The sequence below is a fragment of the Halichoerus grypus genome, chromosome 3 (genome assembly GCF_964656455.1).
Source record: "Halichoerus grypus chromosome 3, mHalGry1.hap1.1, whole genome shotgun sequence".
NCBI lineage: Eukaryota > Metazoa > Chordata > Mammalia > Carnivora > Phocidae > Halichoerus > Halichoerus grypus.
This window is the reverse complement of record NC_135714.1, coordinates 62698132-62721911: the sequence shown is the minus strand read 5'-3', so window position 1 is coordinate 62721911 and position 23780 is coordinate 62698132. Positions and strand designations below refer to the sequence as shown.

Below are 23780 nucleotides of genomic sequence, written 5' to 3'. Positions count from 1 at the left end.
TATCATATCCAAAACTGATCTCCAACTCCTACCCCTCCATCTTACATCTCAATAAATGATACTTCCATCCACCCAGTGGCTCGTGCCAGAAACCTGAGGGTAATTTTTGGTACATCCTTCTTTCTCACCACCCATAGCCAATCAATCATCATATCTTGCCATTTCACCTCCTTATTTTTCTCAAATGTAGCTACTCTTCATCTCCACTCTTCCCCACAACCCCTTCCATTCTCCATATATATGATTACAAACATATGTCAGATAACGCCACTTTCCTTTTAAAATCCTTCAGAAAATTCCCACTGCACTTAGGATAAATTCCCTGATCCTTAATATAGCATACAAATCCTCACATGATCTCGCCCCTGCAATGTCTTTAGACTTATCTAGCACTCACGTCCTTTTGCTCATTATATTCCAGCTTTGCTCCCAAATCTTTGAAATCAGCAAGTTCTTTCCTACCTCAGAACCTCTCTAACTGCAAGAACAAAAATCAACTCAAACAAACTGAAGCAAAAAGGAAATATAGTAGCTCACATAAGTGTGAAGCCCAATAAGCAGCTGACTTCAGGCATGACTTATTCCGAGAACTCAAGTTATGACTTTAATGCCCTGTTGCTTCATTTTTTAGCTCTGCTTATCTTTGATTCCTTCTTAACATGGACTGTCATCATGCGGGCAAGATAGCCACTGTCAGAGATGTCTATTTGTGCAGTGAAAAATTAATCTTACCCAAAGAGAGGTCCAGACTTTTTCCTCGGCTTCTGGGAAGTAATCTCTAAGCCCTTGGTATGTCATGCTTGATAAGAGTGTCTCTGTTTGCCTGGGGGCCATAGGCCAACAAGACCATAACAATATGAGTTAGGGTGGGGGGTTTGAGCAAAATCAGCAATGTGATTTAGGGTGGAGACTTTGAGTCGGGTGCCATCAGTTGACCTCTGGAGACTGAGATCAACCCTGAGTTCAATCAATCATGCTTAGGTGATGAAGCCCCAATAAAAACTCTGGACACTGTGTGTGTGTTGTTACACATAGATGCCAAGAGAGTCATGCTATCCTAACTCCACAGGGAGAGGACAACTGAAAGCTCCAGGTTTGCTACCCTCCTGGCCAATATGCCTTTTCTTTTGGCTGATTTTAATCTGCATTCTTTCCTTATAATAAACTGTAATCATGAGTATAGCAGCTTTGAATGAGTTCTTTGAGTCCTAGTGAATTATCAGAAGTGAGGGTAGTTTGGGGAACTACCAAATTAGCAGTTGTTGTCAGAAGTGAGGGTAGTCTTGGGTGGACTATGCTCCCTCTCACTGTACAGTGGGCAAACTCTCACATTATTAAACATTCTTAGCTTAATAACCACAGCTAAATGGTTCTGGTTTTTTTTGATGTTCTATAAGAAAAGTTCCAGGGAACACCTTAGCTAGCTAGCTTGAAACGAACCAATCACCATTGCTTGGGAAGGAGAGTGCTGTGATCAGTCTCAGTCAGGTATCTAGTGGAATCTTTTTTTTAAAAGATTTTATTTATTTATTTATTTGACACAGAGAGACACAGTGAGAGAGGGAACACAAGCAGGGGGAGGGGAGAGGGAGAAGCAGGCTTCCCGCCGAGCAGGGAGCCCGATGCGGGGCTCGATCCCAGGACCCCGAGATCATGACCTGAGCTGAAGGCAGACGCTTAACGACTGAGCCACCCAGGCGCCCCAAGTATCTAGTGGAATCTATCAAAACAACAGGCAATGAGTTCCCCACAGGAGAGAAGGTTTGGATTACCGAAAGAAAGGATAGGGATGCTGGGTGAACAAAAACAACAGACTTTCAGTATGGGACTTTCACACCAGCATTTCCCTCTGTAATACTCCTGATTCTTATTCACCACCACCACCCCCACCACCACTTTCTAATAACTAATCTTTCAGCTGACTAATCTACTCATCATTTGGGTTTCAGAGTAAATGTCACTTCAACAGAGAGCCCTCCTTCTTTCATTCCTCTCCATCAGAATGTTTTGTAGCTCTGATCAGTTTGTGATTACATATCCATTTGTGTGATTGTTAGTTTAATATCTTAATGCTACCTTAACTCTAAGCTGTATTCAGAACCACATCTAGTCTGTTCATCACCTAGTAGGTACTCAAAAATATCTGTGGAAGGAACGAATAAGAATGAAAAAAAAAATCTGTTAATGGATTACCTACATCTCAGATCTTATGCTAACTCTTCAAATGTTCCTTTTTAGTAAGATGTCAGTAAATGAATATCTGGTTAAACTTTGGACTCAGTTGTTGGAACCAATAAAAGAAACTTGCCTCAATTTTGCAGTCAGGAATTCAAGAACTGCATAACCTTTAGAAGTAAAAATCACTGGGTGAATTAGCCTCATCATCATTTACTAAAACAAAACATGTAATATTTATATGGAAATATGTCTCTTGATAAACTAATAAAACCATGTGCTCATCTTGCACAGTGTTTTTATCTGATTTTAGCCACACAATAACCCATTGAGATAAGTAATGCAGGCAGATGTTTCTTTCATCTAACAGAGGAAAAAAAAAAAAAAGCCTGAGAACCAGAAAGGTAAGATGAATTACTCATGATCACATGGAAAACTTAGTGGTCAAAACAACATTATTACTCAGCAATCCTGAAGCCTAGTCCTATACTCTTTCTACCAACCCGCTGCTGCTCATCTCCTGCCTTACCGGCAATACACACTGCTGGGCCCTCCAGTTGTAGAATGTGTCAAAAGCCACAGTAATCAATGTAGTAAATTTGAATATGAATAAACTTTAGATGTTTCCCTATTTTGTGGGCATTTCTGATTTTTGGGGCTTTTAGCATTCTTCATAACACTCCCTGAGTTTTATTTGGGAACTTCATCCCCATTCTCAACCCAGTGGTTCTAGTGATTTTCCCATCCCCAACCCAGAGGTACTCTGGCCAATGAGAGCCTAATATTCTTTAGGCTCTAGATTTGGATAAAGGGATGACACATAGCCCATAACAGCTTTTAAGATTCAATGAAATCTTTGCAAAGGCTTTGGGATAGGGGCAGACACTCTTTCTCAATGGGCTTGAACCTGAGACAATATAAAGCTGGAATTTCTGCACTCATTTGCTTCCATATTGAACTGAAGGCTGAAGCCAATCAATGGAAGGCAGAGCTGAGAGATGAAGAAAAACCATATCCTAACAATACTTTTGAACCCTGAATTTGTGTCTAAAGCCCACATGACCCCTGGATTTTTAGCTACATAATCCAAATAAATTCCTCCTCTTGAGTAAGGCGGTTTGAGTAGGATTTTCTGTCTTTACCATTCATAAAGCTCTTAACTAAGATATCCTATAATAATGGGGGAGACCCAAGGTCCCGGCAGCAGGGCCACTGGTGCCATTGCCAAGAAGAAGCTTGCAGAGGCCAAGTAGAAGGAGTGAGGAACTGTCTTGGCTGAGATGTCGAAGCAGTTGGACAAGTTCAACACCAACCTGGAGGAATTTGCCAGCAACCACAAGCAGGAGATCAGGAAGGATCCTGAGTTCCGGGTGCAGTTCCAGGACACACGTGCCACCATTGGGGTGGATCGTCTACCCTCTGGAAAAGGATTTTGGTCCGAGATGGTAGGTGTGGGAGCTTTCTATTGCAAGCTGGGAATCCATCCACATGATTGAAGTGTGTGTGGCCCCGAAGCACAGGAATGGAGATCTGCTAACTCTGGAGGAACTACAGCAAGACGAATTAAAGGGAAGGGGCAGATTCGCACAGGATGTCAGCCAAGGCGACCTGATCAGGGCCATGAAGAAAGTAAAGGCAGCTGGCCCTGGCTTCGGCGTCATCCCCGTGGGTGGCGCCCACAGCATTCAGTCGGCTCCAGCTGAGCTCAGTGTGGGTCACCCTGTGGTGCCCTAGCTGGCAGGAAAGAAGGGCTACGTGACTGTCAGTGATATCGAAGCCAGTCTTAAATGGGAGGCCAAGCGCTAGCACACCTGCTGAAGGAAGGGCCGGCCCGGCTGGCCCCGCGGCCCCGCAGGAGGCTGGCCGCTGGCTGCCAAGCTCTTTTTGCTGCTGACCTCTCCTCTCGGGCCCTTACAGCTGAGGACCAGAGAAGCCTTCCCTGACTCTGGGGCTGCAGCAGGGGCACGGCAGCAGGCAGGGAGAAGGCGGAGGAGCTGTTGGTGAATAAAACCTGAACAGCTTTTTTTTTTTTTAAGAAAGAAAATAAATAATATATCCTACAATAAGGAATTTTCATTCAATTGTCTTCCCATACTCTTTCTTGACAGAGAGAGGGGAAAAGTGCAGTAACAGCTATTTCCTGCAGAATGGCATTGCCTATAACAATAGATCTGGCTACAAAAAAACCCCAAACAACGCCCCCCCCCAAAAAAGAAAACAAATAAGAAGTCACTTTACGAGGATTTAGTTGCATGTTCCTTGTCTGAAGAGTCTTATTTGGTGCCATTGTTCTTCAGGTTAGCGATGAGAGGGCACCTCCTCTCACCCCTTTGTCAGACTCAGTCCCTATCCTGGTCTCTTACACTGCCAGCTGGTAGGCCTTCCAGAATTCTCCCCAATGAGGTTTGATGCTCTAGATGGCCTTAACACAGCTGAAATGCCCTCTAGCTCTCTATGTCTACACCTTCCTCCTTTCTGTCAAATGTCACTGCAAATCTGTTCCAAGAAAAACTTGCTACATGTCTTTCCAATCTTAGAATCTCCAGGTACCGGGGCACCTGGGTGGCTCAGTTGGTTAAGCGACTGCCTTCGGCTCAGGTCATGATCCCGGGATCCTGGGATCGAGTCCCACATCGGGCTCCCGGCTCAGCGGGTAGCCTGCTTCTCCCTCTGACCTTCTCCCCTCTCATGCTGTTTCTCTCTTGCTTGCTCTCTAATAAATAAATAAATAAAATTAAAAAAAAAAAAGAATCTCCAGGTACCATCTACTTGCAAAAAAATATACCTGCCCAAAAGTGAAGCCTAATTAATGACTCACTTTTCTGATTGCCAGACTCACAGAAACAAGAACAAGGGGAAATGCTGTAGGAATTCTTTTAAGGTCAGAAGAATCTGGTGTACAGAACCATTTAGTTGGCAATAATAGTTTCAGCACAAGATGTTTTTAGATTTTCTTTTAAAAATTCAAAGTGTTTGGTATCTCTCAGGACAAGATGAATTTAGCTGTGCCCTGGTTGGTGACTCTAGAAACTACTTTTTATTTGCCAAAATGATGAATGTTTCAGTCTTCGAGGGAGCTAACATTACGTAATTGTATGTCATACGGCCAACAGATGATAGGAACATAATGAATGATAATGATTTGGTAAAACTTTTTTGTAACGACTATTTTTTAGGACTTTAAATAACAAATTGTAAGATTGGACTCATTCTTCTCAAGAGATCATATCTTTTAAAGGGGAATAAGGGCTGAGTACAGATATAAGCCAATCCCTTTTATATGTGCATAATTCATGATACTAACACTTAAACTATATATGACCAAAGATGTGGAGCCATGTCATTTTCTAAGCTCAAAAAAAATAAAAGGGAGGTTTGTCCATGTGAGTTATTTTTTTCCACAATGATTCTTAGAATATACATGAAAATAGGAATACTGAAAGAGTAGAAGTCACTATGGTATATTGCAGAAAATACTCTGGGCTCTGAATTAGGAGAGCTAAACTTTGGCCCCGTGCAGCCTTCAGCAAGGCTCCGTTGTCTTTGGGTCTCTCCTCATATATAAAATGAAGGATTACATAACTACCAAGAGAGCATCTAGCTGTAAATTTGGATTACTAAAACAGAGAAACTGTTGATTGTAATTCTTCTCAGTTTCAGTTCTGATCTAAATACAAAATGAACATCTTCAAATAACTTTGAAGATGATCACAGTAGCTAAAATGAATTGAGTTGGAAGAAAAGGAGAGCCTTAATATTAATATTCATTCATTCACTCACTCGCAAATACTTTTGAGCACTTAATAAGCATCAGGCACTATAAGAGGTGCTAAAGGTACAGCAGTGAATAAATCAAAGCCCCAGTCATCATAGAACTTATTTTCTGGAGGTGAAGATGCATCATAATCAAATGAATATGCAAAATGAAATGGGTCAGAAGATGATAAGTGCTATGAAGGAAAGGAGAACAGAAAGGGAGTGCTCGAGATTGCCCTTTTTTATATAAGGTGGCCATTTGAAGAGAGACCTAAAGGAGGTGAAACAGTAAATCAGTCTATTTCCTAACTAGGAATAGCAAGTGCAAAGGCCCTGAGGTGGGAGTGCTTGACATGTTTTAGGAGCAGCAAGGAATTGCTGCTGGAGCACAGTGAGCAAAGCAAAGAGTGGTATAAAATGCGATCCAAGGAAAGGAAAAATATCAAAAGAAGCTGAAATGTTCTGTTTACTTGAATATGAATTGCCCCCATCCTCTTATTTGTAGCTCCTTTGCTACTAACATTGCGTAAGGGGAAATCTACTGGTTCAGTCTCATCATAATATTTGCTCGGATTTGGGTGGGATCAGAACCCAAGACTCTCCGTCACTACTGGCCAGAAACAGAAGTCATTCCTTGGAGAGTAGGGCAGCGTTTCTTTCATTTTCAGCAGAGTTTAACTTACGTTATCTCAGGGACTTCTGTCCTTCCTTTGCTCTATTGGGAAGCCCTGTTGTACGCCTGCTGACACAGGTGTGGTGGGTGTGGGGGGACAGGCACTCGACGTCCATTCCAACCTCCCTCGAGTGTGTCTTCTGATACCACAGACACTGGAAATCTAAGAGCTACCTGGAGCTAGAATTTGGGATATTTCCACTGATGAGATGCACTCCCAACAGTTAGGAAGGTCAAAGTGAGGCTTTGCGCTTCTTTCCCCATCTCTGCAATCTAGCGTGTTTTCTGCAGTACATCCCAGTGTCTGGTCACCAGGGTCACCAGGGTCACGAGGGCCCGAAGACAGTTACAAAGGTGGCCCCAGCAAAGGCTTTCAGAGCTATATCAGGACTTTCATCGGCTCTGGGCACTCTTGCCTCAATGTGGTCCTTCCTCCGTTAAGAAAATAATAAAAACTATATCCCAGGACTGTACGGGGATAAATATGAATATATCATTATATATATGAAAACATTTAATTCAGACTAAAAGTTCTTTTTTTTTCTGGTTTAAAAAGAAATTTAAATATTATTATGGGCTCTTAAAAGTCTTGTGGGCCCTAGACACTGCCTACTGGACCTAATGGATAAATGCGCCCGATGGCATTTGGCCCCCTGGATTGCCGTTGAAGCAATGTATTCGTGAGGCCCCCATTTCTGGAGGCAGCCTCTGAGAGCCTGTCTGCCCAACTCTGGCTCCCTGGGAGGCCTGTTTGCTGTGTTGTTCTAGGAAACCCAGCCATTCTTAAGGTTTTGTAACACACCCAATTCCCTATATCATATCCAAACTTCATGAAAATAACCAGAATCAGGAAGCCTGGGTGGCTCAGTCACTTAAGAGTCTGCCTTCGGCTCAGGTCATGGTCCCAGGGTCCTGGGATCGAGCCCCACATCAGGCTCCCTGCTCCTCGGGAAGCCTGCTTCTCTCTCTCCCGCTCCCTCTGCTTATTCTCTGTCTCTCTCTCTCTCTCTGACAAAGAAATAAAATATTTAAAAAAAGAAAATAACCAAAATCATTTTCGTTTTCTGTAATTAAACTTAATTGATAGAACCCAGGTTTATGCCGTGATTCTCATGAATCCCTCAAGTCTGTTCCTTATCCTCACAGTCCCAGTTCAGCCAGCCTCGTCCCTCTCACTCTCCTGTCCCCCCTCACGCTGTACAAGCATTCATGCTCTACAGTACATTGTGCCCTTCTCTGTAATCATTGGGATCTGCTCTCCGTGGTGGGGAAAGCCCCTGAGTTTCTGCATTAGTCAGTGTTCTTCAGAGACACAGAACCAATAGGATGTGTGTGTGGAGATTGAGATCTAGATTTATAGATAAGAGATACAGTGTGTAGATATAGTCTATCTATCTAGCCAGGGAGAGAGACAGAGAGAAAGAGGGAGAGATTGGTGGATTGATTTAAGGAATTGGCTCACACCATTGTGGAAGCAGGCGTGTCCACGAGCAGCAGGGTGGCCGGCGGGCCGGGGACCCAGGGGACAGTTGATGGTGCAGTTCTAGTCTGCTAGCAGAATGCCCCCTGCTGCAGGGGAGGGTGGTCTCCTTCTGTCAAGGCCTTCAGCCGATTGGATGGGGGTCACCCACATCCCGGAGGGTGATCTGCTTTACTGAAAGCTTGCCAATCGATATAAACGTTAATCTCATCTAAGAAACGCTTTCACAGAAACACAGAGAATAAGGTTTGACCAAGTACCTGAGTGCTGTGGTCTAGCTGAGGTGACACATACAATGAACCATTACAGTCCCCATTAGCATAAATCCATTTTTTTCTCTCTCTCCTCCTTCCCCTGGCCCGATGCATGCTCGCCTCTGAAATCACTGTTCTCCCAGTTCTTCTAGCACAGAGGCCTTACCTTCTCCCACTCCTTTAAATCAGCGGGTGAGGTGGAGCGCCAGCTTCTTTCCTCTCTCCCGTGTGATTTCTCACCCTCCCACTGCCCTCCTCTTTTCTCATCTGCTGTTCACATGAAGCCTGCACACTTCTCAGCACCAGGACTCGCAGGATCTGTCCGCACTTCCGTAGACTGGGCTGCCTCATGTGCCTTCACCTCTGCCCTGTTCCTGGCCATCATCTTCAGTGACTTCAAAATCCACGTTACCCTTTCGGATTCCTTGAAACCATACGTGTTTCCTGGACTCCAGAGCTCCATCTCTGGCCCCCCAGAGTCAGCAGAACTGCACTCAGGGCTCGCAGAGGTCTGTTTTTGAGATGCGTGTCCCATTCGCAGACAGAGCCTGGCACCTCCTGCCCTCTGCCCCCCCAGTAAGTCTGCCGCCAGCTTCCCTGGAAACTGCCCTGCATCACACAATCTATCCCACTTCATCCCCTGATTCCATCTGCCTTCACTGCTTCCCGTCTTGCTTGCTAGAACAATTGACTCCTTGTGTGCCCCCATATCCTAGACTTGACTTTCAGAGACCCCCCGAAATAGATGTAAAGTCATGGTACATAGTACTAGTAACTTGGCAGATGATAATTAATTAGGCTTCTCTTCCTCTTCTTTTTTTTTTTTTAAAGATTTTATTTATTTATTTGAGAGAGAGAGAATGAGAGAGAGCACATGAGAGGGGTTAGGGTCAGAGGGAGAAGCACGCTCCATGCCGAGCAGGGAGCCCGACGCGGGACTCGATCCAGGGACTCCAGGATCACGACCTGAGCCGAAGGCAGTCGCTTAACCAACTGAGCCACCCAGGCGCCCCTCTCTTCCTCTTCTTATTGCTCCTAGTCCTAGTCCTCCCTCTCATTCATTTTCTTGTCTTGTGTTTCCGAGTGATGCTGTGTTTTTGGAGGAAAATAATTCTGAAGAGACGGCACATTTCCTACCAAGCGCTCTCCAGCGTTAGCTGCACCGTGACTCGTGCCTCTCCTCCAGCGCTCGGTAACCCCCTGGCATGCCAGCACAGAGAACTGGCCGTTCTGGATTGTTTCTACCCACATCAGCCTCCATTTCCTTCCCTCAACTTCTCCACCCAGCAGCCTCTCAGAGTTACACGCACAGCTATGCCTCCTACTTAGAACGATTTGATTATTTTGGGGGGGGTTCCCCAGAAACAGACCCTGAAATCAGGATGCAGGGGTCCCTGGAGGCACTAGAAGATGAACGCAGATGTGAAACAGAAACAGGAAGGAAGTCAGTAGAGAGCGTGTTATGGGCGGGTTATTACCGTGGGCCACTGGGGCTCGGGCTCACGGATGTCTCGGAGAGGCAGTGTAAATCATACCTCAGAGCTGGCCCATCGGGGAGCAGAGAGCACTCAGTTATTTATCCACTAACTCCCAGCTCTCATTAGTTGGGGGCTGTCCCGGGGGCATTAACCCACAGGGGCTTCCGTTCATTCTGCCCTAGATGTGGGCCAAGGCAAACTCCTATAGCTGGATAAAGGCTGAATGCAGACTGCCACAGGCACCTGCAGTAGGCAACAGCATGTGTGGAATGCTCCGTGTCAAGGGCACAGAGGTGAGGCACCAATACCATTCTATATTTCCTATCCACCTAGCTTTACCGTAACACGTACCTATCCCTGTTTCTAGTTTCCCATCCTCTCATTCAGTGTACTAGGTACCCACAGAGACACTATTTTGTTTATCCTCTTGGCCAGGCAAATTATCAGTGTCTCGATTTTACATAAGGAGAAACTGAGAAGTTAAGATGAAGTAACTTCGGGGGCGCCTGGCTGACTCAGTCGGTAGAGCACGCAACTCTTGATCTCATGGTCATGAGTTCAAGCCCCACGTTGGGGGTAGAGTTTGGAAAGAAAAGAAAAAAAGAAAAGAAAAGAAAAGACAAGACAGGAAGGAAGGCAGGAAGGAAGGAAGAAAGAAAGAAAGGGAGAGAGAAAGGGAGGGAGGAAGGAAGGAAGGAAAAAAAGGAAAGAGGAAAGAAAGAAGAAAGAAAGAAAGAAGGAAAGAAAGAAGAAAGAAAGAAAAAGAAAGAAAGAAGAAAAAGAAAGAAAGAAAAAGGGAGGGAGGGAGGGAGGAAGGGAAGGAAAAAAAGAAAGAAAGAGAAAGAAAGAGAGAGAGGGAGGGGGGAAGAAAGAAAGAAAAAAAAATTAAGTAACTTCCCCAAATTACCCAGCTAGTAAATTCTGGAACTGTGATTTAAAGACTCTAACATTCATGCATTTTCTAGTACAGTAGAAATCCAAGGGCAGAATCTTGGGAGAATACCCATCATTATAAGCAAGATCCTGGAGTAAGAAGAGATGGGTTCAGAGTAGAAGCAGTGTTAGAAGGGTTATTTTGGAGATGTGGGGGGACTCTCTTCATCTAAGACTACCTTCCACCACTGTTTACTATCTCCATTTCTATCCATGCAACCTTCTAAAGCTTACTATGCCAGAATTACTGTTCTCATCCAGAGACCTTTACACAATTTCTAAGAACAAAAATCAGATACAATGCAATTTCCAGAATAAGCAATGCCTGATAAAAATGTAATATAATAATACTCAATTTTATTCAACACTTACATATCAATCACCTAATAGGTGCCATGCACTGGGCTAGATGCTAAGAATACAATGATGGACCACAAATACTCACCAACAGAAGGCGTGAATCAATGAAAGACATTATCTGTTTCTGAATATGAAATATACCACATTCTCAAACTGACTTTAATTATATAGAAGCATCAGCTAATTAGGGCCATTTACCGTGTGCAATTAAGGTGAATCTAGTACTCAAGAATTTTTTTCTTAGTTTGGATCTGCCTAGACGTATTTTCAACATTTAACAATGGTAGATAATGTTGATATGAAAAGGGCATACTCCTGAAATAATAACTGCCAAATCCTACGCATTTTATGTAATTTATCACACTTGCCTGTATTCACAGGCTGTGAGTTCCACAAAAATAGACACTGATCTATTTTTTAGAATTTTCTTCCAGCTTTATTGAGATATAACTGACATATAACATTGTATAAGTTTAAGGTGTACAGTACAATGATTTGATAAGTATAGATATTGCAAAATGATTACCACAATAAATGTAGTTAACATCCGTAATCATACATAGTTACACATTTTTTTCCTGTGGTGAGAACTCTTAAGATTGACTCTCTTAGCAACTTTCAAATACATAGTAGGGTATTGTTCACTGTAGTCACCATGCTGGACATTACCATATCCCTAGAACTTATCTTGTAGGATACTGATTTATTTTCATTTACTCATATATATTTGGCTTTTCAAATAATGCTTAGCACACAATATGTCTTCAATGAACATTTATGGGCTCAATGAATGACATAGATATTATTATTCCAATTTTACAGATGAAGTAAACACTCAGAGAGATTAAATGATTTTCCCAATTTCTCAAAGCTAGTTGTTAGAAGAGTTAGGATAAATGAGGCTTTTCCAAATCCCCGTTCCTAAGGGCCCCTATAAGACAAGCAGCACAGTGCCGAGTACCCAGTAGGCCATCGATATGTGTTATTCGTTCACCACGGCCTTATTAAAGATGTCCTGGTTGTCGGCTTTAAGGTACAGCTGCTTCTCCTCCAGAGCTCTGCATGATCTTCTTGTTCTTCATTGGGGTTCCTCTTTTGACGCCCGCTCTCCTCCCACTCCAGAAACTGTGGATTCCCCCGTGGCTCAGGCCTGAGACCTGCTGACCCTCTGGATGTCTGCCTGCATGTCTGCAAATCGCTTCAACTCAAACTGTGCTGGCCGGTGACATGACCTTTAGAAGCTGCCAAGTCCTCCTTGCGGAATGGTTTCAGTACTGCTGCGCATGCGCCGTGGGGGAAATGGAGAGTGACCGGTTTCACACTTCCCTCTCAGAAGTACAGGAAACACCAATCCAGGGAAATTGGGTATCAGTGAAAAGTTTGGTCAGTGCTGTAACTTTGCTCTTTCACCTGTGCCCTGCCTTAGTACACTCCAGAGTTCTTAAGCCTTGTGCTAGATGACTTGCTATTATTGACCTGTAAGCTCGGAGGGTCTTATTTTGACTCGGTGTTCATGACTCCTAAATGTATGTTGAAGTTGCTTGGGGCGTGAAGCCAGAGGGCTCATGGGAAAGCAAGCTTCTGGACCTTTCTCCCCTTGGAAAATAGGCCTCTAAAGTAAAGAGCTTTGCGATTGGTGCTACTCTTGCATCAGGGCATCAGTGAGAGAATCAAGCACACAAATTTGGGAGCCATGGCTATCTTAGTTTGTACTGTGGCTCCAGAACAGTCTAGTTGTGTGATCTAGGGTAGCACTTAACCTTTCTGAGCCTCAGTTTCCTAACTAGTAAATGGAGGTAACGTTATCCACCTCATGCAGTTGTTGTGATGACAAAATGAAATAATATATACACATGGCTCATGGGGATGGTAAAGAAAACAGTGTGTTATTACTGAGACAGGGGACACCAGAAAGGCCTGGTGCAATCAACACCTGCTGGATCTTCTGGTCTGTTTGTGAGAAAAGAACACGAGGTCTTGGGGCGCCTGGGTGGCTCAGTTGTTAAGCATCTGCCTTCAGCTCAGGTCATGATCCCAGGGTCCTGGAATCCAGCCCCGCATCGGGCTCCCTGCTCAGCGGGGAGCCTGCTTCTCCCTCTCCCACTCCCCCTGCTTGTGCTCTCTCTCTCTCGCTGTATCTCTCTCTGTCAAATAAATAAATAAGATCTTAGAAAAAAACAAAAAACATGAGGTCTTAAAGCCAAAGTTCAAGGGAAGCTGAATTCTCCCTCTCTGTGAGGGAATCAAGAATGTGGTGTTTGTTAAGCTGTGAAAGTTCCCCATGGTTCCTGTACAGAATATGCAGTCCTTTATCCATTTCCCCACAATTATTCATAGTAAAGCCTTTGAAACAAAGAAGATCTTGTACTTGTTATAATAAAAGAGAATGGGAAATTGGGGAAAGGTATAAATAGTATTCACTCATTACTGTATTTCAAATGTTGTAGGGGCGCCTGGGTGGCTCAGTTGGTTAAGCGACTGCCTTCGGCTCAGGTCATGATCCCGGAGTCCTGGGATGGAGCCCCGCATCCGGCTCCCTGCTCAGCAGGGAGCCTGCTTCTCCCTCTCTCTCCCCTCTCATGCTGTTTCTCTCTCTCTCTCTCTCTTGCTCTTGCTCTCTAATAAATAAATAAATAAAAATGTTGTAGTAGGTGCTTTTTGTTAGATAACTTTTGTTACCTCATTTAATTCTTCATATCTTCCAAAACAGATCGAATCATTCCCTCCTTGGGCCTTTTTGACACTACCAGATAAATTATCACTCCCATCTTTTTAAAAATTAAGATGGAATAGGACATATAATATTAGTTTCAGATATACAACATAATGATTGACACACATATATGTTGCAAAATGATCACCACCTTATGTCTAGTTAACATCCATCACCACACATAATTACATTTTTTTCCCTTGTGATGAGAACTTTTAAGATCTATTCTGTTAGTAACTTTCAAATATATAACACAGTATTATTCACTGTAGTCACTACATTGTACATTACATCCTCAGGACTTATTTACCTTATAACTGGAAGTTTGTACCATTCGACCACCCTCTCCCATTTCACCCATCCCCCAACCCCCACCTCTGACAAATACCAATCTGTTTGTTCTCTGTATCTGTGAGTTTGGGGTTTTTTAGATTCCACATATAAGGGAGATCATATAATATTTGTCTTTCTCTAGCCAACTTATTTCACTACTCCTGTCTCATAAGCAGAAAGAAATGGTGGATCAGTGTAGCTAAGTAACTTACCCAAAGTTACACAGCAAGTAGGTGGTATTTGACCCCAGAGTGTGGCTTCAGAGCTTACTCTTTCCTTTATACCTAGGAAGGGGAAGGTCAGGGAGACTGTCCTAAAGAAAGAAGACAGGGTCAACACAATGAGGAGGTCAAGAGCAGCCCAGGAGAAGCAGGACAACTGTGGTGTCCTCAAAGACAGAACCAGAGAAAGATCTGTGGAGTTTCCCCACAGGGGCTTTCTCTGGTTAGATTATAAATTCTGGGAAACCTTGGACCTCCCAAGAAGTTACTAGCTGCACCTGGCCCAGCCAAACCACATATCCAAAACCCAGAAGAAAGAGTAAGGAGAAAATCAAGAACGGACAATTTGTTGCCTGGTGGCCAGGGATGGTCTCCATATTGAAATGATTAAAAGTAGACTAAACAATGCAAATACTTCTCTTTGTCGTGTCAACATCGCTGAAGTTAGCCAGAAAGTAAAGCAGAGGGCTTAGGGAGAGACATGTAAAGGGAGGAATGAAGCTGATTTTCTCCCTGTTACCAAGTCTTCTCTTCAGAAACATGTCTGGGTAAATTGGATACATTCGCCAGTCATGGCTATTGAATATAGCCTTCCATGATGGAAGGCTAAGGTGTGGGCTGGTACACAAGAGAACTGGAATAACTGTTAAAGGCCCTGGGCTGGTTGGCCCTGCCTGCAGCATGTTCTAGCACTTCATTAGAGTACTGATGGAGATCTGAGGGGAGGCACAGAAAGAGCCAGAAAAACAGGACATTCTCTGCTGTCCTTACCACCTACTTCCTAGGAAAGACTCAGCTTTGAGTATACATAAGATGGATCTTACACTGGCTCTAATCCATGATAGAGAAGTCTACATGGTTCTCATATTACCTGTCAGTATCTGGAAAGTACAAAATATAATTAGCATCTATTCTGTGGGGTCCATCACAAAGAAGACTTAACTGTCTGTAGATATCTTCGAAAGACAGGATTCCATGATAATATTTCTCAAATCAGAGAGAGAGAGAGAGAGAAAGAGAGAGGTAGGCCAAAGTTTCCACCAGATACCTCAGAAATAGGAAAACAAGTGAGAATTAAGGAAGGACTCACTAATATTCAGTGCCCAGAGATGACCTCTTCACTGAGGATTAATGGCCCAATTATCTGCGTGATTTTCCAATATAATCAAATAATACACAATCATAGCAGTTACTGGGAGTTTGTTCTCATCTCTGTACTGATCTTCACATCTTCAAAGTCCTTACTGGTTAATTCCTTTAATGCCTAGCTCCCAGGGAATCCTTCCCCACAGAACCTACCATTCCTTTGTTTCAGCTCACGGCAACTTTTAATAACCTAACTTTCTTATATTTCATATAAAAATGTTTTTAAATTATTAGACCAATAAGCTGTTTAAAATTTATAAAACACAACTTGGAAAAAAGAAGAAAATTAGTTCCCTGTAATCTTACCAACTCAGAGATAAACAGTTCATGTTGTCATGTATGCTGTCTTCCAGTCTTTGTTTTCTTTCTCACTGCTATATCAACATGTTTTTTTTCCCCATTTAGCAAAATATATGAGTATCTCTTTTATATGTTCATCTGTCTCTATATCTCTATATCTATTTATACATTTTAAGGGTGAGTAGTAGTCCATGGCACTTTTAATAGTATTGTTACAAAGCATATCACAGCTTACTGCAGGTAATAATAAATAGCTAGCATGTACGTAGTGCTTACTATATGCTGGACCAGTCTAAGTACTTACATACATTGATCCATTTAATCTGTGTAATTCTGGGTGACTGGTTTAATTATTGCTATTATTCAAATTTCACAGATAAGGAAACTGAGGCATAAAGGGTTTAAATAATTTGTCCATGATATCACAGCTGGTAAGTTTAGAGCTGGAATTTCAACGTGAGCTAGACTGGCCTCAGACTCAAAACTACTGCCCTGTATGACATTAGTATTCATTGAGCACCTAATAATCAGCATTTTCTTCAAATGCTGATTTTTCTTTAACTCTGAAAGTTAGTAACAATAGGTGTGACTCTTCCTTGAGGTCAAATAGCTGTGAAGTGGGTCAGTGGTGGCAGCTACCACCACCACCACCACCACCACCACCATCACCAACATCACCACCATCATCACCACCACCACCATCATCATCACCAACATCACCACCATCATCACCAACATCAGCATCACCACCACCACCATCATCATCACCAACATCACCACCACCATCACCAACACCAGCACCACCTGCCTTTGCTAATTAGCTAGGTATCTGTTCTTACTCTCCCTTCCTCATTCCCCAGATTATCAACTCTTCAAAGTCAGGAAATATGTAGCTTTATTCATCTTTATAACCCCATCACCTAGTGCAGTTCCCAGACCTTGGTTACCATGTCATAAATACTTGAAGGAATAAAGGACTGTAGGAGTTGGTTGGACAGATAACAACCAAAGAAGATATTTTATATGAGGAGATCAGTTAACACCTGTTTAAATAGAATTTGCAGTGCATGATCTGGGTTTTTCCTTGCAGACTTGGGCCTCTAACACAAAACAAAACAAAAAGTCTACATCTTCCACACTGGAAATCTCCAAGCTCCATGTGAGGAATGTGGCCAGGAGCACCAATACAGGCCAGTTCTGCTTTAGCTTGCTGCAGTTCTCTGAAGGGAGGTGTGAAATTGGCTCTTCTCACTCACTTCCCCCCCAGGACCTTTTTCTCCCCACCTCCTTACCTCATGGTGGCACGTTCGTTTGTGTAGGAGCTGATTTGATCACAATGTCCTTTTTCAAAGGTCTCTTTTGCCTTGTGGTTGATATTGTATCAATTGTTACTTCAGGGAGAGCTCAGAGCTCTGCAAGTCACCCTGGGCCATTATTTGTCACCACAACTGTTCCACAAAGCTTGTGCCAAAAGAGGACTTATGTAGGTTTTGATGGCCCATTTTCTCTAACACATGGTTGTGTTTTAGAAGGCATGCAGCTGAATGCGTTGCTTTGGTGTCTTGGGTTTGGGGTTTCTTTTTACAGTTTACTGTGAGAGTCTTCAATGCTACTCCTCACTTGTAACCCTCCTCCTCACTGGAAATTCTCCTCTCTCCCACTTTCAACTTTGTAAAATCCACAGAAACAGGCAAACTCTGGTCTTAGAGCAGGGCTGACCTTCTGGTAGATAAAACTGGCTTAAAGCTGAGTTTGTTGACACTGGAAGAAATATAGTACTAGTAAAACGGTTTATACGCAAAGCAACTAATACTTGCTTTGCATTAATAGTCCCAGGAGAGACGTACAGGGAGTGGGTGGGAAATATCTACATTGGCCAGTTTGCCAGAGTAGAGTCGAAAAGAAATCTGGGGTACTTTCCATGGTTCATAAAACACAAGGTCACAGGGGCAGGAAATTGCCAAGAGGTCTGCTTTATCTTCTTTTCTAATTACAAACTAGAAGAATTAGCTTTACGACATCCCAAAATCCCCCAAGTGAATTGACTATAAGCAATTGCAGGTCTTTCAAACTGAGCCAGAGAATAACAGCTTGCAATTCTTGAGCACGTAAGAGATAGCAGACCCTGTGCTAAGTGCTTTACCTAAACTGACTTACTGAAACCTCACACCTAGCTGAATCTGAATGATACGGGTTATTGCCATCCTGGCTCTACAGATAAGGAAATTAAGGCACAAAAATGCTGAATAAGTGGCTCACTCACAGGTCACGCACGTATCAATGGTGGGACAGGAAATAAGCCTAGGGAACCTGTCTTCAGATCATGTGCAGCTAACCACTGAAGTGCACATATTTGACAAGACAACACTGACTTCAGTGAGCATTTCCCTTGAAAACGTCCAAGGCCAGTCTTAGAGTTACTATCATTGTGCAGGACTGAAAGATGCCTCATTTCTTTATTCTGCAAGTGCTTCTTGGACACATCCTCTCTGCCATTTGCTGGGCAAGTCCAGACCGGTGCAATTACTCTAACTACTTTTGATTGAGTTAAATTCTGCACATGCCCTGCTTCACTCAACCCTCACAACAACTTGGTAAGGTAGATGCTGTCATTATCAAGCACAGAACTGAGCTGTCAAGGGTTTAAGTATATGTCAGACTTTAACAGAGAGGGGAACCAGCGCTTGGATCTCACTGGATCTGACTCCAAAACCACTGCTTCAAAGACAAATTATGGAAATTAGAGGTTGTCAGTGTGGTGTGAAATTAGGGAAATGGAAAAAGGAGAAGATACACACAAGGAAAATCTGAATTACACAATTTTAACTTTCCCTTCAATACGCCCTTATCAATAGGCTGGAGTAGCTCCTATACACTATCTTCATTTGTCATCTTGTAGCTCCTAAGAAACAGACCAAATATCCCCTCACTGTAGAACGAGGTGTACCAGTCTCCTGCCTTCTGCAGATCACCACTCACAGCGTCCAGGACTTTTTCCAGTTTGCTAATTTTCTCCTCTTCACAATCCTCGGGGACTAAATTTAGCGTGCACTGAAATGACTCGAATGTACTCACTTAGGCGGGTGATCCGTGGAAGAGTTAATCTACATTTCATGTCAATGCAGATGGTCTTGGGAATCGTGAGAAACAAGAGGATTAAATTAAATGATCCATATGTTCCATTAAGAAGAATTTTACAGCAACAATAAGAAGCCCTGACCATAACAAATATTCTATAGACAATATAATGAAGATGTTTCCAAAGAGTTCAGATTTGGCCCAGTTATTCTGAAGCAATTAAAGTAGGTTTTGCCTTTGGGACACGGAGCCGTGGGGTCCATGTTGAACTCGACCTGCCACCTTGTGGAAATTGAAGGCAATAAAAAACATGGCCTTTGAATAATCCACTATAATAATAATATGATCTAAGCTAACATTTATTGAGGGCTTAGAACATGCTATGTAATATGCTGAACGCCTTTTAAACGCTTTCTTACTTGCGTATCAAAATAACTTTACAAGGTAGGAACTATTCCTATCCCCATTTTAAAGGTAAGGAATATGTGACTTAGCGAGATAAAGTAACTTCCCTAAAGTCACAGATCTGGGCAGCATGACCCCAGGGCCATGCACTTCACCATGGCACTGGCCTGTGCCCTATCCTGCCCCTCTCATTCTCGTATAGTATTAAAATATTTAAATAAGCATTGTAGTTCTTTGGCAGGATCACTAACAGCCATCCTCCATCTTGAGAGGGCTATGTTTCATCAGAATCATCAGAAATATGCATTTAGCAGCTACCAGCTGGTCCAATGCATGCGAGGCGAGAAGGATGGGAGGACAGGGTTGGAGGAGGAGAGCTTTCCTTGGAGTGTCCCATTATCTGTGTTCCTTTCTCTTTGCAGCATTCTGTCAAGGGATCATTACTCCCTTCAGATTCTCACCTTCCTCCTACCCACTCACACACAGATTATCAATGGGCCTGGATCCTAAACCTTGGCTTCCCTGCTGTGTAACCTTGGGCTAGCAACCTAACCTTTCTGGGCCTCATTTTCCCCATCTGTAAAACGGGGATAAGACTGATACATATGACCATGCTTTGTTGCACAAAGTACTTAAGACAGATAAATAAGGTAACTCTGAGAATAAATGAGATCTAAAATATCTAGCATAGTACTCGGCACATTGTAAGTCCTTGATTCATATACAACAAAAATTGATTATTCTAATATCAGTTCTACAATTCTTCGTCACATTTGAATAGCATTCAATACTTTGTAAGATAACTGTAATCACTATTTCCTGTGCTCCTTACAACAACCTGGTGCAACTGGCGGGAAAGGTCTACTACCCCACTTTACACATCATTGTCATGAAAATTTATTGTGTACCCACTATGAATAGGGAACTGAGCTAGGAATTTAGGGATGTATAACACACACACACATTGGCATCCAAATGGTTTAGTGGGTGTCCTTTTCTATGACAGAGTACGCAGTCAATCTCTGGGAAAGGAAAAGTATGAGATAATAGAAAATATATATATTGGTCTCTACCTCTGGTCCCTGGCACAGAGCTCTTAAAACTCTTGTCATTTCCTGTGATAAGAGCCCTAAGAGCATCTTGTAATATTTGATCTTTGCTAACGTGGAGGAGACTCTGGGTGGGTCCCGGATGGCTCCTGGATGAGGGCTGGTCAACAGAGAGACCAAACCATGATTAGAAGCTTAATATGCTCATCCCTGCCTCCCATTCTCTTGAGAAGGGAGAAGGGCTAAAAATGGAATTAATGATGATCATGCCTACATGATGACATCTACATAGATATCCCAACAGTATGGAGTTCAGAGAGCTTCTAGGCTGACAAACACATGGAGGTGCTGGGAGAGATGCTCACCAGGAGATGACATGGAAGCTCCACGCCCCTTCCCATGTACCTCGCCCTACACATTTCCTCCATCTCGATGTTCATCTGCATCCTTTATTGTATGCTTTTAGAATAAACTGGTAAACGTAAATAAATGTTTCCCTGGGTTCTGGGAGCCAGTCTAGCAAATTAATCAAACCCAAGGAACCTCTGATCTCTAGCCCGTCGATCAGAAGCACAGGTGATAACCTGTACTTATGACTGGCATCTGAAGTGTGTGTGGGGGTGCATCTTGTAGGACTGAGCCCTTTGCTTTGGGACCTAATGCTAAATCCAGGTAGATGGCGTCAGGATGAGTTGAACTGTAGGACATCCAGCTGGTGTTGGAGCATTTCTTGTTGGAACCCACCTGCTCCCCTAACATTGGAAATCAGTGATCGGTACCCACTAAAGAGAAAAATCCAGGTTCTTGCTAGTTTTGTGTTTTTCTTGTTACACTCTGCCCTTTACTGACTGGAGGTGAAGGCTACTTCTGTGGCCACAGCGAGGCACCGTAGCTTCAAAGAAGCACATGGGGAGGGAGCCCCGTAAAATTATGCTTTCCCTACTTCCTCAAGGGCAACTTTGTGGCCTCCTAGAAATTATATTTATGACTTACACAATGGAATGATACATAGCAGTCAAAATAAATAAAATACACGACATGCAACAATATGGATATCACGTAGCAAAATAATAGTAAATGAAAAAAGTAAGTCTCAGAGTTACTTAGTTACATAAGCACAGGACTTAGTAAAGAAAAAATTAAATGAAAAACTATCAAAAGAAAGCAAGGGGACAATCAACATGGAATTTGGAAGGGTAGTTAGGTCAGGTAGGGAGATGCAGGGAGGATAGGAGGGAAGGACATGTGGTCAGTAGTAGGTTATTGTTAAATCTTAGTGTTCACGTTGGAGAGTGGTTTCCAAAGTGCTTCTTACATTACAGAAATCAATAAAGAGAGAGGAGAATCAATGGGAGGGAAAGACAAAGGAAACAAGGAAGGAAGTGAGGGAGGGAGGGAGGGAGGGAGGGAAGGAGGAAGGAAGGAAGGAAGGAAAGAAGGAAGGAAGGAAGGAAGGAAAGGAAGGAAGGAAGGAAGGAAGGAAGGAAGGAAGGAAGGAAGGAAGGAAGGAAGGAAGGAAGGAAGGAAGGAAGGAAGGAAGGAAGGAAGGAAGGAAGGAAGGAAGGAAGGAAGGAAGGAAGGAAGGAAGGAAGGAAAAAAATGTATGTGGGAGAGCTCTAGTGAAGCAAACCATTTTTCCAGAGGAAAAGAGAACAGTTAATATCAAAATCCAAAGGAGGTAGAGATTACTTCTCCATAACTTTGGAGAATGTGGGCAAGATTAAAATCTGGTATTGCTATTTCAGGAATTTAGCTTTATGTTAAGTAAAGGAGAGCCTACAGGTGTTTGAACTCATTACTTCTCTGGAAGTCCCAATACCCTGGCCAGCTTCATGGAATATTTCTCCCCATGGTGATGGGTAGCTTGGAAAAAGTACTGTGTATATAAGTAAAATTTCTGAACTTTTCTCCAAGGCTGCCTATAGTGTAATGACAGTTTCCCTTCCCCAAGCATGGGAAGCGGAGACTCAGGTATACCTACAAATGTTTAACTGACTACCCCAAATTCACTTATGTAGCTCAAATACATAGAGGAAAAAGAACTTCATTCATCCAATAAAGATTTATTATATGCCTTTTATGGGCCAAGCACGTTCTAAGAATTAGGAATACTGCAGTGAATGCGACAGACAAAAATCCCTGCATTCAAATAGCTGACATTGCAGAGTTGAAAAGAACAGTGACCCTGGGACAGGATAAATTCTACGGCCAAATAGTGGAGTTGGCTGCTTGGGTTTAAATCCTGGTTCTTCCCAATGGGCAAGTTACTTAGTTGCTCTCAGGTTCCGTTCCTATATCTGTGAGTTAGTACCTGCATTGTAAAGTTCCTTCAGGATTAATGATTTAATATATACTACACTATTTCACATGCTGCCTGATATAGAGTAAGTACTCAATGAGTATTAGCAATGATTTATCGCTTGGTGAGACACTCATTTACTAAATTGCTTAAGCCAAAATCATGGGGCAAACTTGACACCTGACTACCTTGATTCCTACATTCTATCAGTTTTATTTCTTAAGCATGTGCACAGATTTTTGTTCTCACTTGCCATTATCTTAACAGGCTGACACTTCTAGACTTGATTCTAGAATGAACTTGCCAAGGGGGCTCCTGCCTCTAGCTTTCTTCTCCCAGACATTCTTCCCCCTTGGGCAAATATTTGACATCATTTCCCTGATTGAAATCCTCCTGGAATGCTCCTTTCATCCATGACTCTCCCTTGCTTATAAACTCTTTAGCATAAGACCTTTGCAACCTGGCCCCCGCCTATCAGAGGTCACCATACCCCCACCTTGTCCTCTGAGCCTCCACCACACTAACCTTTGGGTAGAGCCGTGCACACACTGTACGAGTTCATAACTCTGTGACTTTGCAAGTGCTCTGAACTATCTGGAGAGCCTCTCTTCCTCTTCTTTGCTGGTGGAGTTTGTGACCTCTGATAGGCTGAATTACTCAGCCAGCCTCCATACCGCTTCTCTCTTACGCAATGCCATTTCCCTGAATGCACTCAGTACGTCCTGTGTTGTGATTATATGCACGTGTCTCTCTCCCTAAACAGACTTTAAGCTCTTTGGCAAAAGCAAATGAGTCTCAGTCCCCTTGGTGTATCCAATACGTACTTAGCACAGAGCTTGGCATGTGGTAGGTGAACCGAAGCCTGTTGAAGAACGGTTGCAATGCTGTCGAGATCATTTTGATGTTGCCTGGCGGTCATAATAACATGGTAATTGAACACCTACCCTGTCCAGGCACAGGGCTAAGTGCTTTGAAGGCATTATCTTACTTAACCTTTAAAAAACCCCAGGGGAAAGATAGGTGCTATAATTATCACCATTTTACAGATGAGAAAGCTTCAGTTGAGCAGGCTTTGGTAGTTCCCAGGGTCACAGAACGAGGAAATGGTAGGGCAGGAAGTCAAACCC

At 43.0% G+C, this 23780-nt stretch overlaps 1 pseudogene; it reads left to right on the top strand.

The window, feature by feature from the left end:
• The first annotated feature begins 3353 nt into the window (after positions 1 to 3353).
• Positions 3354 to 4118, top strand: LOC118543590 (vacuolar-sorting protein SNF8-like; annotated as a pseudogene).
• The last annotated feature ends 19662 nt before the right edge of the window (positions 4119 to 23780 follow it).